The sequence below is a fragment of the Sus scrofa genome, chromosome 14 (assembly GCF_054392235.1).
Source record: "Sus scrofa isolate SSC_HxYL_T2T_F1_AM1 chromosome 14, Sscrofa_HxYL_maternal_Yorkshire_Landrace_v2.0, whole genome shotgun sequence".
NCBI classification, from domain to species: domain Eukaryota; kingdom Metazoa; phylum Chordata; class Mammalia; order Artiodactyla; family Suidae; genus Sus; species Sus scrofa.
Window position 1 is genome coordinate 47,827,762 of NC_139396.1, and position 15,512 is coordinate 47,843,273.

Consider the following 15,512-nt stretch of genomic DNA (forward strand, 5'->3'; position numbering starts at 1 on the left):
TAATCTGATCGAATGTGGGCCTTCTCTAGGAGCTGAGAATGAGTGACCCCAGGAAGGCCAGCCAGCCAGCAGGAGACCAGGACTTAAGTCCTACAACCACACAGAACCAAATTCCACCCAGATGAGCTTGGAGGCAAGTGATTTTCCAGGGCTTCAAGGTAAGCATCCAACCTGGCCAACACCTTCATTTCAGCCATGTGAGACCCTCAGCGGGGAACCTCATTCAGCCTACCTGGATCCATGACCTCCAGATCTAGGAGTGGACAGGTAGGTGGTATTTTAAGCTGCTGTGTCTGTGGTGCTGACTGAGATGGCTCAGGCTTATTGTTGCAATAGAAACTTTTTATGTACCTTCCTCAGAGGGTTGGCCTTTAATCTGGGAAGGGATGTCTTCTTCTCCAGCAGACATATAAGTAGACTCTGGGTCACAAGCCCAGCAATGAATACATCTGGGGGTGGGGGTGAGATCGCCGTGATGTCAGCAGGCTGTGCAAAGTGGGTGGGAGGGTCTTTGCCAAGCTGGCCACTGCCTGGCATCCAGCAGGACTGCCTGCTCCACCTGTGGGTCTGGCTTCTAAGAGGGGGTGGGAAGGAGGGGGTCTGAGAGTGGTCCACAAAGAGGGAGGAAGGAAGTAGACTTGACTCCCCCCACTTGCATCAGTCGTAATTTCACCCTATGAGCATGAACCCCTTGCACGATTGGTGTGCATGTGTGGATGCTGAGTGGTTCTCACTCCTGCAATATCCATCAGCCCAAGCCAGGGGCACCTGGGGCAGAGGGCAGGCGCCACACCTCATGGCCATTCTGAAAGGTGCACCAGGCTGTGGCAACATGGCACAGCCAGAAGAGGCACACTGGCGTCTGCCCAGGAGAAGTGAGGCTGAGCCCACACTGAGCTGGGCTGAGACAGAAAATTCCAGATGTCTGCTGGTGGAGCGTTCTTTGTCCCCGTCAACTGGATGAGAGTAGGGCTTGGGGCAGGAAGGGATAGGAGCAAAAGGAAAGAGATGAGGGTACCGGGCAGGGGTCCCCATAGGGGTAGAGGCCCTAACTCAGCCATAGTGACTTCATGCTAAGCTGTGCCTGATTGGGGACCCCCTGCCCATAGCCGAATCCCCCCAGTGGATGTCGCCTTGCCCAACGGCCTTAGCCTCAGACCTACGCTGTGAATGCAGGTGTGTGTGTGTGGGGGGGGGGGGTTGGATACATGCTTTAGCGGGTGTGAAGTGTGAAGAGAACCCTTCACCTTCTGACCAAGATGGACATTCACATGCACCTGGAGAGGCGGCCTCACCTTCCCTGTTCTGTCTCCATCCCCCAGGGAAATTTCACTTGATGATGAGGTCACTTGCGATTGTTACTTTATAGCCGTTGTTTGAAAGATCCAATTGGAAAGGAGACAGGGAAGTTCATAGAGACAATACAAGTGCTGTTGAAACGTGAGATGGCTAGTAAGGAAATGCTTTTCAGAAAAGCTTTGTTTATCTGTAATGGATGCAACAGTTACAGTTGAAGCAGGTCCCAGAGAGGACGTGAGCTCCACTTGACCTGTGAGCTGGCTTCGGGCATCAGAGACTCCTCACCACCCCTCTGTCCTTGGGATGTCTGCCTGCCCCCTCCCCCCACTCCACCGTGCCCACCATGGGAGCCCTTTCAAGGATGCACCTCGACAGAACAGGTGTGGTTGAGACCTCAGGACCATGTGGGTGCCTGATCCTGGGGAGGCTTCTCTGTAAACTCTAAGATGAGGCTGGTGAGCAGCAATCTTCCCATTCTGGGGTGCCCAAGACAAGCCCTGGAGGGTAGCTCCCTGCTTATTAAACCTGTGACTAGCCACGTGGAGAGGCCATGCCTTCCTCCCTTCTCTCCCTGCCCTCCAGGTACTGGGGCCAGTCTCAGATTCTACCCAGGAAGCTCCTGAGGCTGAGAAACCAGAGTGATGCTGAGATCTTCTCAGCATCAGGCAGCTTTAGAGAGCAGTAAGCCACTCTCCTAATTAAAAGTAACCATCGATTAACCTTAAAGCAGGTTATATCCTCCAACGCATCAAAGAGCTAGCTTACAATGTTACCAAGTTTTGTTGCCAACCCTCTGATGAGACAATAAACAAAGCCTCTGAGTTTGTAGTTCCTGCAGATTGGTGAAGGAGTTTTAATTGGAGGAGAATTTTTATGACTGCCAACAAGTTCAAAACGTATGCCCTTTTTTAGGAGAGTTGTAAGCCCAAGCGATCAGATAGGGTGTTGTGGGAGGAACAGAGGATTCTGGGAATTCAGTGAGGCCATTGAACATTCTTGAGACCTATAAGAACCTCACAGATAACCGAAATTGGATGGGAAAATTTCCAGCTCAACTTCAGCTTTTTACCCTGCTCCCAAGAAATAAAACTTTGTTATGTTTACAGCAAAATCTATATGCTAAGTCCTAATTGAAATGGTATTGCAGATGTTAAATTTTGTCCCCTCCCCTGTCACAGAATGCTAAGACCTAGGTTATCTACTTCAGCAGAGACCCTTTGAAGGCAGGGACCATGCCCATCTCATTCACTGCTGCATTCTCAGCATATAACATGGAGTTCGGCCCCAACGTACACATGTCAATAAATATTTGTTGAAGAAGATGTGAATAAAGCAGGCCCCATATTAGAGACTGCAACCTCAGATCTAGAGAGACCCACTTGGATAAGTCAAATAGAGCAGGTGGCATACAGTAGGGAGAGGTGGGGACTGTGGCAAATTGACACGCACCATCTGGGTTAAAAGACAGGCAGTATTCAGTATTCCATCTTGGCCAGTCATTGCCTTGCAGAAGTGTAGTCTCTGGGTGGCTGAACTGACTGAGTTTTATGCAAAATATCCTAATGTGTGAGTGTTGGCACTAATTTAATGTCTTTAAAACATGAAACAAAGTTAAAAAAAAAAAGGCTGAGTGCCTATGAGATTTGTGATCTTTGTCGTAAAGAAACAAACAGAACCCCAGGGAAATTGCTGCCTAAAAATACATAAAACTTGTCAGCAAATTACTCTGCCCATTTGCACGTTCCTGCTAACACAGAAGGGTTTAAAATCCTGAAGATCCTTGCATGATAGAGGATGGTCTTTCTACTCTCCCCTGCAATTAAAATATAAACAAACAAACAAAAAATAAGTTAAGGATCTGGCATGGCCACAGCTGTGGTGCAGGTCAAAACTGTGGCTTGGGTTTGATCCCTGGCCTGGGAATTTCCACCTGCTATTGGTGCAGCCGAAACAAACAAATAAAAACAAAAACATGAAACAAACGTCCTGAAGTCTTGCTCAGAAGATGTATTGGTTAGGGTTCTGGAAGGAAGTGAGCTTGCCTGAGATGTTATAAATGAAGAGCCTACACACTTTGGAATCTGGGGAAAAGAGAAGCAGAGAGTGACCAGGGTCTTCCCGCCGATACGGTCCTGCTGTCTGTCAGCCCAGGCTGCCCAGCCTCCAGGGCTCGGGCTAAGCTGAATGTCCTCGGCTGCTGGCAGGTCACAGAGGTACCGTGCAGAAGCCTTTCTTAAGAGCTCATCATGGAAGTTTCCCTGCAGCAATGGAATTCCCTTCATCATCATCGCCCATAGAGAAAAAGGTTTTGGTATCTTTCATGGAAGAAAACAGACACTATACATAGAGACGATGTAGTCGAAATGTGGCCTCTGTCCACTGGCTCCAACTAAGTCTCAGAGACAAGAGTTTGGGGTGAAGCAGAAAGAACAGCTTTATTGCTTTGCCAGGAAAAGGAGGCCACAGCAGGCTAATGTCTCAAAACTGTGTCCCTTCTTGAGAGGGGATGGCAAAGGGTTTTATAGGTTTAGCTGGGAAGACAGGGTTATTGATTAAGGTGTCTATATGATTCTCCCTCCATAAGCTACTTCAGAGTGAAGTCTGGCATCAGTCGGTCTGGTGGTGGTCTCTGGTGGTCTTCAGGGTAATCGTTCTTTGACCTTCTCTCTGGAATGAAAATGGCTTACAGGGAAGGGGTGTTAGGGAGTGTTTCAATTACAAAAGGAAATTCTAGGGGAGTTCCCACTGTGGCTCAGTGGTAATGAACCCAACTAGTATCCATGAGGATTTGGGTTGGATCCCTGGCCTTGCTCATGGGGTTAAGGATCTGGTATTGCCATGAGCATCAGTGCAGGTTGCAGATGTGGCTTGGAACCAGTGTTGCTGTGGCTGTGGTGTAGGCCAGCAGCTGCAGCTCTGATTCGACCCTTAGCCTGGGACCTTCCATGTGCTGTAGGTGTGACAAAGAAAGACAGACAGACAGAGGAAGGAAGAAAGAAAATGCTAGGCATGATATAACTCTAAAAAGTAAATACTAATATAAGAAAGCAATGAAACAAGGAAGAAACCATTTGTGAAAAGCTGGTTAGAATCAGTTTGGGGGCCAAGGCAGGACATAACACCATGGAGACGGTTTTAACTAGTTTTCAGCTGTATCAATATTTCCTCATCATTCACTCTTGAGTCGGGCTTTTGAGACCAAGGGGAGACCTGGGAGGCTAAAGGAAAAGCCTTTTCCTTCAAAACGCAAGGACCCAGGCAGGGGCTTGTACATGGTTTCAGTGGTGTTGTCAGTTACATCTGTCTCAGGTCCCAAGGCTGCAAAACAAATGATTACAACCCAGGTGGCTTGAAACACAGAAATATGTTGTCTCCCAGTCCTCCTGTCTGGAAGTCCAAAATCAAGGTGTCCGCAGGGCCACGCTCCCTCCATAAGCTCTCAGGAAGGATCCCTCCTGCCTCTTCCAGCCTCTAGTGGTTCCAGCATTTCATGGCTTTAGATGCATCACCCCAGTCTCTGCCTCTGTCTTCATGTGGCATTTTCCCCGTGTGTCTCTGTCTGTCTCTTATAAGGACACTGTCACTGGATTTAGGGCCATCCTTATCCAGTATGATTTCATTTCCATCCTTACCTAAATTACATCTGCAAAGACCTTATTACCAAATAGAGTCACATTCTGAGATTCTAGGTGGACATACTCAGGGGGAGGGGCAGTATTCAACGCACCCTGAGATCTGAAGGCAGGACTGGGGCAGGAGTCTGGAGACAGTTGATTATATCTTCCTTCTCCTGGCCACATCCATCAGGCTATTAGATAGGGGGTATGGTAGACAGATGTAGCTTGGCCAGGAAATGGCACAGGGACGGAGCTTTGAGGGACCGGGCTGGCCCTGCTTCCATCCCCCACTCCCACATCCATTGGCCAAGGTGGGCTGGATGCAAAAGGCACAGCCGCCTCCCTGGGCACAGAGCTGGGAGGACCTGTGGGGAACGTGCAGTCCTCTCCCACCTCCCCAGTTCAGAATCCATTGAAAGGTAGATATGAGAGCCAGAGAGATGGAGAAAAATCCATCAGTTCTATTACTGGAAAAGTGAACTTAGAGGACAGGGCCTGTGGCCAGATTCAGACAATGAGAGCTCGGAGGAGAAGAGGGTAGAGGGCTCTCTGAAGGGCAGTGGGGCAAGACTGGGCTCCCACCAGCTCTGTTCCCACACCCAAAACTCCCCCATCAGAGAACTCACTCCTTCTCCAAGGGCAGGAGTCCGTGAGGGGCAAAAACAAAGATGGACATGACCTCCTGGCCCTCCAGGTGGATGGACCAAGAAGGACTGTCACATCCCTTCTGCTGAAATGGGAGTTGGGGGGGTTAACTAGCCTCCTTGTTAAGGCTCAAGTCAAATTGTATGGAGCAGGTGTTAGCCAACTACAGGCCTGGGCCAAACCCGGCCCTCGGCTTATATTATGTAAATAAAGGTTTATTAGAACACAGTCATGCCCATCCGTTTATATCTCCGTTCTTGTCTCCTTTCTTGCAACAAAGGCAATGTGGAATAGTTGTGACGGAGACCGTGTTTCCTGCAGAGCTAAATATACGATCTGGCTCTTGGAAATATTTTACCAATCCCTGCTGTATAGGATTTGAAAGATGCTTTCAATCACCCCCCAAATACAGGATGCAGTGCTCAGGGGGGTGGGATGCTAATTTAGGAAAGTCTTTCTGGAGATCAGACCATCTGGGGGAAAGGACAGTCACAGTTCCCATCCCACCCTCACCCCAGGACAGAGGAGGAGACAGAATCACCCTCATTCTAGACATTGTCATTTCTTTTTCTCTTCCCTTCTTGGCAGAGGGAGTATAGTCAAATGAGTGCAAGTTCAATGTGCAGTCAGTGCCAGTCTATTTTCCGTTAAAATTGTGTTTAAAGAAAACCCAAAAGACAGCCATTCAGAAAGTAAGAATGAATAAATTGTGTGAATGAGGAAGAAAGCAATATACTGAAAGGTCAGGGGGAAGAAAGGAGGGGACTTGTGTTTGTGGTACCACAGATGGTCTCCAGACAGACCCGGCTCTGCCCCAGCTCTGGGCTCCCCTGAAAATACACACATCGTTGTTCTAAGCCACCATGAGTGGATCATTCTGTTACTTGTAGTCAAATACATTCTTATCGTGTGTACGACTTGAATACCTATAAACATAATACTGTGACACAGAAGTATCAATAAAGAGAAGCATAGGCATGGAGTTCCCATAGTGGCACAGTGGAAACGAATCCGACTAGGAACCATGAGATTTCGGGTTCCATCCCTGGCCTCGCTCAGTGGGTTAAGGATCCGGCGTTGCCCTGAGCTGTGGTGTAGGTCAAAGACTCAGCTCAGATCTGGCGTTGCTGTGGCTGTGGTGTAGGCTGGCAGCTGTAGCTCTAAAATGACCCCTAGCCTGAGAGACTCCATATGCCTTGAGTGCAGCCCTAAAAAGCAAAAAAAAAAAAAAAAAGATAAGCATAGGCAAAGAATCTGTAAGGAAATAATATTACAATGTTCCAAGTGATAGGACCCCAGGCGGTTCTTTTTCCTTTTTTACTCTCTCTTTCAAATCCCTCAGGGTGACATAGATTTATTTTGTAATTCCTCTCCCCAACCTAAAAAAGAAAATAAATGTTATTTAAGGTAATGCTGTTGGCTCTCGGGGAAAGCTGCCTTTGCACAGAGGGCATTGAGAGTATCGTGTTCTCAGAAGAGCCCTCTCCAGGAACAGCCACAGCTGATGGAGCTCGGATTCAAAGGACAATTTCTTTCTTTTTCTCCTTCTTCTTTTTACAGTGATACCTGCGGCATATGGTGGTTCCCAGGCTAGGGGTTGAATTGGAGCTGCACCCGCCAGCCTACACCACAGCCACAGCAACTTGAGATGGGAGCCACGTCTGCGACCTACACCACACTCACAGCAACGCTGGATCCCGGACCCACTGAGTGAGGTCAAGGATCGAACCCATGTCCTCATAGATACTAGTCAGGCTCTCAACCTGCTGAACCACAATGGGCTCCTCAAAGGACAATTTCACCAGTGAAGAGAAAGAGCCAATGCCACTTTTCTGAAATTCCTAGAAGGATCTCAAAGAGACTGATGCACCTGCCTGTGCGTTTGAAATAGTTCATGATGTGGCAGATTTCTTTTCCTTTTATTTTCCAAATGGATGCCCTCACGTTTGCTTGTTGGTTTTCTGAGTCTCCAGTGATTCCTTGCCTAGCAGTGAGAGAGACTGAGAAATTCAGCCCAAAGCATCCTGTTGAAAGAATCTAGTGGGTGTAGCCCAGGCAGAGAAGGACGCCAGCCAGGTGTGAACATAACTGCAAAAGAAGTTCGGTATCACAAATGTTAAAATCATTCTCTCCCTCCAGAAGGGCCCTAAGTGATGCAAACAGATTAGAAAAGAAATCTCTCCTTTTCACACTTGAAGTTGAAAAGAAAAAAAAAAAAAAAGGAAAGAACTATATGTACTTTCTTAGACAGAGGATTATTTTGCTATCGTGACTGCATTGCCTTGGCCCATCTGTGCCAGACTGTTGAGTGTCTGGGGCCTGTGTTGAGGCATGAACTGGCGCATCATTTTTAAGCCATGGTTGTGAACCATTAGAGGGTCATAACGTGGATTTCATGTGCAGCTGCCAGCATTGAAAATATGAATTAGAACCAAATCAAAAAGAAAATACTGGCTGGTCATGAATGTGGCCCCTAATGTTCAATGCTGCCCTCCACAGATCCCATCTGCAGCCTTTGCCCAGATTCTGAAGCCCCCTTCCCGCTGCTGTGTGTGGCCTGATCCCACCTGCGGGCTCTGCAGTGTGAGTTACTTGCCAGAGAGCTTTTACCTCTACCAGCCTACCGTTTGAGAAGCCTCCTCTGTGGCGGGGCTGTGGGTCGTATCAGTCCCTGGAACCATGGGCAGCCTTTGCCTCCCAGCCCTCGTGGCCTGACCGTGGTTGGAGGGTGGGGGTGGGGCCAATTCCTAAAGGAAAATGATAAACAGGTAAAACCTACAGTTGTTTACGGTACCTCCAAGGGCAAGATTCACCTCCAGCAACAGCCCGCTCCTCTTGCAGGTAGCGGTGTAGACACCTCCCCAGAAGTGTGATGGGGACAGTGGCTAGGTGGCTAGGAACCTGGGAGAGAGCCCCCAGCATCTGCAAGGTTTGCTTCTGCTGAGAGCGGCTTCCTCCTGCTACTGTCCCTTTAATTATGCAAGTGTGACCAGGGATGAAGGGGGTGGACCATGTCTGCATAAACAGGCAAGAAAAAAATAGATTCTGCATGATGTTCCTGAAGATGTTTTTGCCATGGTGCCGTGGGGAAGTTGCCTTAATACAGAACCACAGCTGCAGAGCACCCGGAAGAATCTTGTAATCAGCTAACAAGGAGAAGTGATTTTTAACTCCCTTCTCCTTCTCGTCTTTTCTTCCTCTAACCGAGCCTCATCTTCCTTTATTAAAAAATAAGGATATACATACTCATCCTGAGGGAAGGAAAAGACTGCAAAGAAGGGAGGCGGAGCTGGGAAAGTGGGGGACAGTGAGCACTTAAGGGATTCTGGCCAAGACCACTTGACTTGAGTCCTTGACTCTCTGTGCACCTTCAGGGCAGGTCCCTTTCTGTCTCTGAACCTCCGTTTTCCCTTCTGTGAAATGGGTGATCGTGATTCCAATCTCATAAGCTTGCCCTGAGGATGAATGAACGTGGAAAGAGACAGTCCCTGATCGCCACTGAACAGTGGAACCCATGAAATCAAGGAAAGAGCAGCAGAGAGGAAGACAAAGATGGGGAGAAGACCCTGGGATGTGGGAGGCAGCCCAGGGGGAAGGAGTCAGTGGCTTCTCTCCTCGGGTGACCTAGTGATTTGCATTTGGAGCAGAAAAGCATGCCAGTCCCACAATTCAGTGAGCAAGAGATCCAACTTTAGTGAAGGCCCCATCTTCCTATTGCGAGGGACCGTCAAGACACCCATCCTTTTCCTTGGCATTTTGACCACGTTCCAGGGAGCCAGGATGAGGCAGCATCATGGGCCAATTCAAAGGGTAAACTTGGCCACCACTCTGCCTGGGACCAAACCAGAGATCTGCTGCTCGTCTCCTGTGTGAACTTTGAGAGTTACTGGCCTTCTCTGTGCCTCTTTCTCCCCAGGTTGACGGCAAGGATAGTAAGAGGGGCTGCCTCACTGCTGTGGTGAGGACTCAGTGAGTTCACACAGGGCCGCTAAAGGCACAAGTCGGATTCCCATTTGCAGGGAATACGCTGGGAGAGGCAGAGGTACCCTCCTTCTGGGGGGAGAACACAGCCTGCTCCCTCCCCATCCAAGGTAGGGTGGCTGTGCTGGAAGCCGGCTCCAACCACCACTCCGCACACGTCTCCACTAAGCTCCCCGGGGAAAACAGCCCCCAATTCCACATTACCATTGCAATCACCAGCATCTCAGGGACGTCCAAGCTTTTCCCTCCAGAAATCACTTCCCCGCTGGGTGTCACTGAACCTCAGGTTTTTTTTGTGGGGAAGTCATTCTGAGACAGTCTGGGACCTGGGACCCTTGGCTACAGTGGCTGCAGTGTTTGCACCTGGACAAACATCTCGCACAACAGAATACAAAGAAACTCTAAGGGACTAAAAATAACTGTGTATGCGCAGCTGGGGCAAATTACAGGACAGGAAGATAGACAAAAAACTAAAAACCCAAATGCCACTTGGGAGGAATTGACAGCAAAAGCAGTGTGCCGGGAACAAAAATAGGGTACTACGCATGCCCCCTGCACACACCACCACCAAATGGGTGGGCAGAACACCTAAGCCACCCCTCTGGCCCCACTCCTGGGCCCACCCCTACCCTCACCCCATATAAGGAACCAGCTCGCACTCCCCTGCTTAGGGAGAAGCAAGCCAGCGAACCTGTTGCTTGTTTTCAACCCCCCCACCCCACCCCCGCTGCAGCCTTGCTGGAATCTCTTGCCTGACCGCTTACCAATATCTATTGATTAAGGAAGGCCAAGAACCCAGGTTGCTAACAAGTTTTTAAGGTGAAAATGCATCATCGAGAGCTCCCATTCTAGCTCAGCCGGTTAAGAACTCAACATAGTGTACTGGAGGATGCGGGTTCAATCCCTGGCCTCGCTTAGTGGGTTAAAGGATCCAGCATTGCTGCAGGCTGTTGCGCAGGTCTCAGATGTGGCTCAGATCTGGCATTGCTGTGGTTGTGGCGTAGGCTGGAAGCAGCAGCTCTGATTCGACCTCTAGCATGGGAACTTCCATGTCCTGCAGGTGCACCCATAAAAAAGAAAAAAAAATCCCCAAAAATGCATTATCCAAAGAGAGAGATTTGAGTGTGTGTGTTTTACTTGAGAGGGCCTATGGTAGCTCTTTATGAAATGAGAATGAATGAGAATGGATCCATGAAGACTAGAGAGCCAGGGGTGCCTTAGACCATCTGGTGTGTCCAGCTCGTAGAATATGCTCCAGAGGCCCTGGCTCCATGGGTCTGGGAAAAGGCCATACATGAGCACTTTTGAAAGCTCCCCGGGTCATTCTAAATTGCAGTCAAGGTACAAGGCTTGGCCTTGAGCTTCAGGACAAGACCCATCAGTGCTGATGGAGGAGGCAGGAATGAGGGTCAGCGCCACAGGGTAGGTGGGCACGGTGGGGTCTGGGGCTCTGGGTGCTGAGGATGCTCCGGTGTGAGGCAGTCCCTCATTATAGTTTTGATTTGCGTTTCTCTAATAATTAACCATGTTGAGCATCTTTTCATGTACTATTTTAACCAAAGTGAACAATTCAACAGTATCAAGTATTCTCGTCATATTGTGCAACCATCACCGCTGTCTAGTTCCAGGACTTTTTCATGGCCCTCGGGGGAAACCCTGTATCTTTTAAGCAGTTTATTAGCTTTTGTTTTTAAATGGGGAAATGCCTTTGACTATGATCGTTAGTACTGATTGTGACAGTTTAATAAATATTTTCAGGTGCATGCCTTTCCTTTCCTGAACACTGGCAATCTCTTCTAATTTTGCCACCTCAAAGTGCTCAGCTTCTTCAGAGAGATAACTGGGCAGAGCGGGTTTCCAGACATGTAAATTAAACCAACTGTATCATAAATCTTGCTGAAAGATAATCTGAAGTAGGTTCCTCTAGTATTTCAAAATCCCTGAGGTGTCATCGTCCCGGATGTTGTCATTTAAAATTAGGGTACCAGGCACTTCATATTTACCGTTATATGATGTATTTGGGATTGGAGAGACAAAATCTCCAGGTGCCCATAACAGCTTCCATTTCATAGCAGCAAGATTTTTCCCCCAAGCAGGGCAAACACAAGCAGTTAACGTTCAAGTCACATTTGGGACAGCTTGTGCATTTAGGAAGATGAAATGTAGAATCTGCTAAGTGGAGGGTGATTATATTGGGGGGAGTGAGAGGCTTAGGCAGAGGGATGCCAGCCACCCAGGAGCTTTTGCTCACCCCAGAGATGGGGTGCTTTTGGAGGCTGGATCAGAGGTTTCACAGTTGGTCATAAAGTCACAGCAAAGATGCAGGACAGAGTTTAGTGGGAGAGCCTCTGGGATGAGGGAGGAGTCTCTAGCCGGTTCCATGGTTGCTTGCTGTGTGGCTTTAGAGAAGTCAGGCTCCATAGCTCATTTTTTTGTCCATCACATATGAATAAAATTAGAATTCCCTTGTGACACAGTGGGTTAAAGACCTGGTGTTATCTGTGCAGCAGCTTAGGTCACTGCTGTTGTGCCGGTTTGATCCCTGGCCCGGGAACTTCCCCACGCTATGAGCCAAAAACAAAAACAAAATGTGGATAAAACTGTCCTTCCACCCCAGGGTAGCCTCCTCAGTGTGGTCTGCCAGAGGAGTACGGCCCAGTGCCTGAAGCATCACTTTTTATGTTGTAAATTCACCCCTCTCCTCTGCATCTCCAGCAGGGCCAGCTGCCAAGAATATAGTCCCTCTCTTTGTTGTTGGGCTTAATTATTTGTCAAAACCCAATTGATAAAAGCAGCTCAGGGTGGTGGGTTGGGAAGCTGGAATGAAATGTTAGGAAATACTTGGCAAAATTTAAATGGTGACACAGAAGGATAATACCGGTGATTGGTATCCATTTTTTGAGAATCCTTTGTTTCACAAAAATGTATAAAGAAATACTGACTCCTACAGTCACCAGAAAATACTTAGTTGTCAAGGTTTCAGGGGAAGATTGATGGCTTAAGGTAGAGTCTAAACACTCATGTGCCAGTAGAAGCCAGGCAAGAAATAGAAATAACTGAAATGGAGAAGGGTAATAGGGAATGGTGGGGACTGTGGCAAACTGGCCACAGTATGCCTATACTAGTTCCTCTTTTTTCTGCTGAACAAATGACCACCCATTTAGTGGTCTAAAACAACACACATTTCTTTTTTAAAAAATTGTATTGAAGTATAATTGATTTACAATGTTGTGTTAATTGCTACCGTACAGCAAAGTGATTCACTTATACATACATAAATCCTTTTCAGATTCTTTTCCATTATAGTTTATCACAGGATATCGAATATATTTCCCTGTGCTACACAGTAGGATCTTGTTGTTTATCTATTCTCAGTATAATAGTTTGCATCTGCTAATCCCAAGCTCCCAGTCCTTGCCCCCTCTCCCTTAGCATCCACATATCTGTTCTCTATGTCTGTGGGTCTGTTTTTTTTTTTTTTTTTTTTTTTTTTTTTTTTTTTTTTTGGCTTTTCTAGGGCCGCTCCTGCAGCATATGGAGGTTCCCAGGCTAGGGGTCTAATCAGAGCTGTAGCCGCCGACCTACACCACAGCCACAGCAACGCAGGATCTGAGCTGCATCTGTGACCTACACCACAGCTCATGGCAACGCCGGATCCTTAACCCACTGACCAAGGCCAGAGATCGAACCTGCAACCTCATGGTTCCTAGTCGGATTCGTTAACCACTGCACCAGGACGGGAACTCCTGTTTCTGTTTTGTAAATAAGTTCATTTGTGACATATTTTAGATTCCACATATAAGTGTATCATATGGTATTTGTCTTTCTCTTTCTGACTTACTTTGCTTAGGACCTTATAATCTCTGGGTCCATCCATGTTGCTGCAAATGGCATTGTTTCATTCTTTTTATGGTTTAGTAGTATTCCATTGTGTACATGTACCATATCTTCTTAATCCTTTCCTCTGTTGATGGACATTTGGGTTGTTTCCATGTCTTGGCTATTGTGCACAGTGCTGCAGTGAACATAGGGGAGCATGTATATTTTTGAATTAGAGTTTTGTTTGGGTAGAGGCCTAGGACATATCTTACAGTTATAAGATATGTAAGTCTTATCATGTCAGTTATAGCTATAAGTCTTATCTTACAGTTCTGGAGGTCAGAACTGGAATCTTTGATGAAATGAGTATCGGCAAGATAAATCAATGTGTCTGCAGGGCTCTGATTCCTTCTGAAGACTTTAAGGAGGAATCCATTCCTTGCCTTTTCTTTCTTTTTCTTTCTTTTTTGTCTTTTTAGGACTGTACCTGCAACATATGGAGGTTCCCAGGCAAGGGGTCAAATTGGAGCTATGGCTGCCAGCCTACACCACAGCTACAGCAACATCAGACCTGAGCTGTGTCTGCGACCTACCACAGCTCACGGCAATGCCGAATCCTTAACCCACTGAGCGAGGCCAGGAATTGAACCCACAACCTCACAGTTCCTAGTCGGATTCATTTCTGCTGCGTCATGATGGGAACTTCCATTCCTTGCCTTTTCCAGGTTTTAGAGGCCTCCCGCCTCTTTGGCTCCCCTTCTCTCCATCTTTAAAGCCAGCAACGGGCATCAGTTAAGTTTTCTCACTATAGGAGTTCCCATTGTGATTTAGCGGGTTAAGAGCCTGACATAGTGTCTGTTAGGGTGCAGATTCCATCCCTGGCCTCACTTAGTGAATTAGGCTCTGGCATTGCTGCAAGCTGCAGCATAGGTCACAGACACAACTTGGATCCCGCGTTGCTGTGTCTGTGGCATAGGCTGGCAGCTGCAGCTCTGATTCAACCCCTTGCCTGGGAACTTCCATATGTCACAGATGCAGCTGTAAAAAAAAAAAAAAAAAAAAAAAAAAAAAAAACTTTCTCACTCTGCATCCCTTTGCCTCTCTTCTGCCCTCCTCTTACCATTTAAGGACCTTTGTAATTATAATAGGTCCACACAAATAACCCAGGATAATCCGTTTGTGCTGAGTACGTGATGTGCATTTCTGCAAGCACACACACATACCTGAGGAGCTGGGCTTGGGAAAGCCTGCGGAACAGGAAGACGGATGATAGAATTAATAGTCGAGATGAAATATCCCTCACATTCCATTGTGGTCCCCTGGCTTGGCTTCGAGCGTGGGTTAATATTCGGAGATTCTCACTGTAACTCAGGCCCTTTCTTCTCCTTTTCCTGGAGGGAAGTCGATCCTCCCTCTTCCCCTCCTGGCAACACTGAACAAGCTGATTCTTCAACTCCATCACTACGAGTTTCTCAGAGTTGGCACATCAGTAACCAACCACCATTGGTGCCAGAAGGGGAGGAACGTGTTGGGGAAGCAGCCTGGTAAACACCTGCTGACATCTGGGGACAGAGTGACAAGTCAGTTCTTCAGATCAGAGAACACTTTCTCCATGATCAGCCATCCTGAGCAGGACATGGCTTCTCCACACATAGAAGGCGGTGGCTGCGTCAGATATAGAAAAGGGAGACCTAGCTTCAAAGTAAAGAAGGTGTTTTGGTTTTGTTTTGTTTTGTTTTGTTTTGCCACACCTGCAGCATATGGAAGCTCCTGGGCCAGGGATCGCATCTGAGCCACAGCTTCAACCTCCTCCACATTCACCCAGCTCGTCACCCCCTCCATCACGGCCAACATTTCTGACACACATTGCATTGCTCTGATTATCCCCCAGCTAGCACCCATTCACGGATGGGCTGCTAGTAGTCGCAGAGAAGTCAAGGTTATTCCGTTCTTTGCGACATATCCTCCTTGCATTGGGAAAAATATCCTCTGTGCACCAAATTTTAACAGCAACTTTAACGAAGACTTAACAGGGATGTTTGACAGTTATCGTCTGACAGGTGCCCAGACACACGGTAATTGCTTCTGAACTGCGAGTTTGGCCTGGAATTTGCCACCAGTGGTGGTGACGAGCATTCTCATTTTTAACCT

General features: G+C 47.7%; 1 long non-coding RNA gene across 2 annotated transcripts in view; it reads left to right on the forward strand.

Moving 5' to 3' along the window:
• LOC106505914 (uncharacterized) overlaps positions 1 to 15,512 on the forward strand; it is a 64,767-nt gene that overhangs the window by 17,508 nt on the left and 31,747 nt on the right. Inside the window, exon 6 of one of the 2 annotated variants that reach the window (XR_014827212.1) lies at positions 30 to 158. This is a non-coding gene — a long non-coding RNA (uncharacterized LOC106505914). Of the gene's footprint in view, positions 1 to 29; positions 3,146 to 15,512 lie in introns of those variants that run through there. The other variant, XR_014827213.1, reaches the window with a different exon arrangement.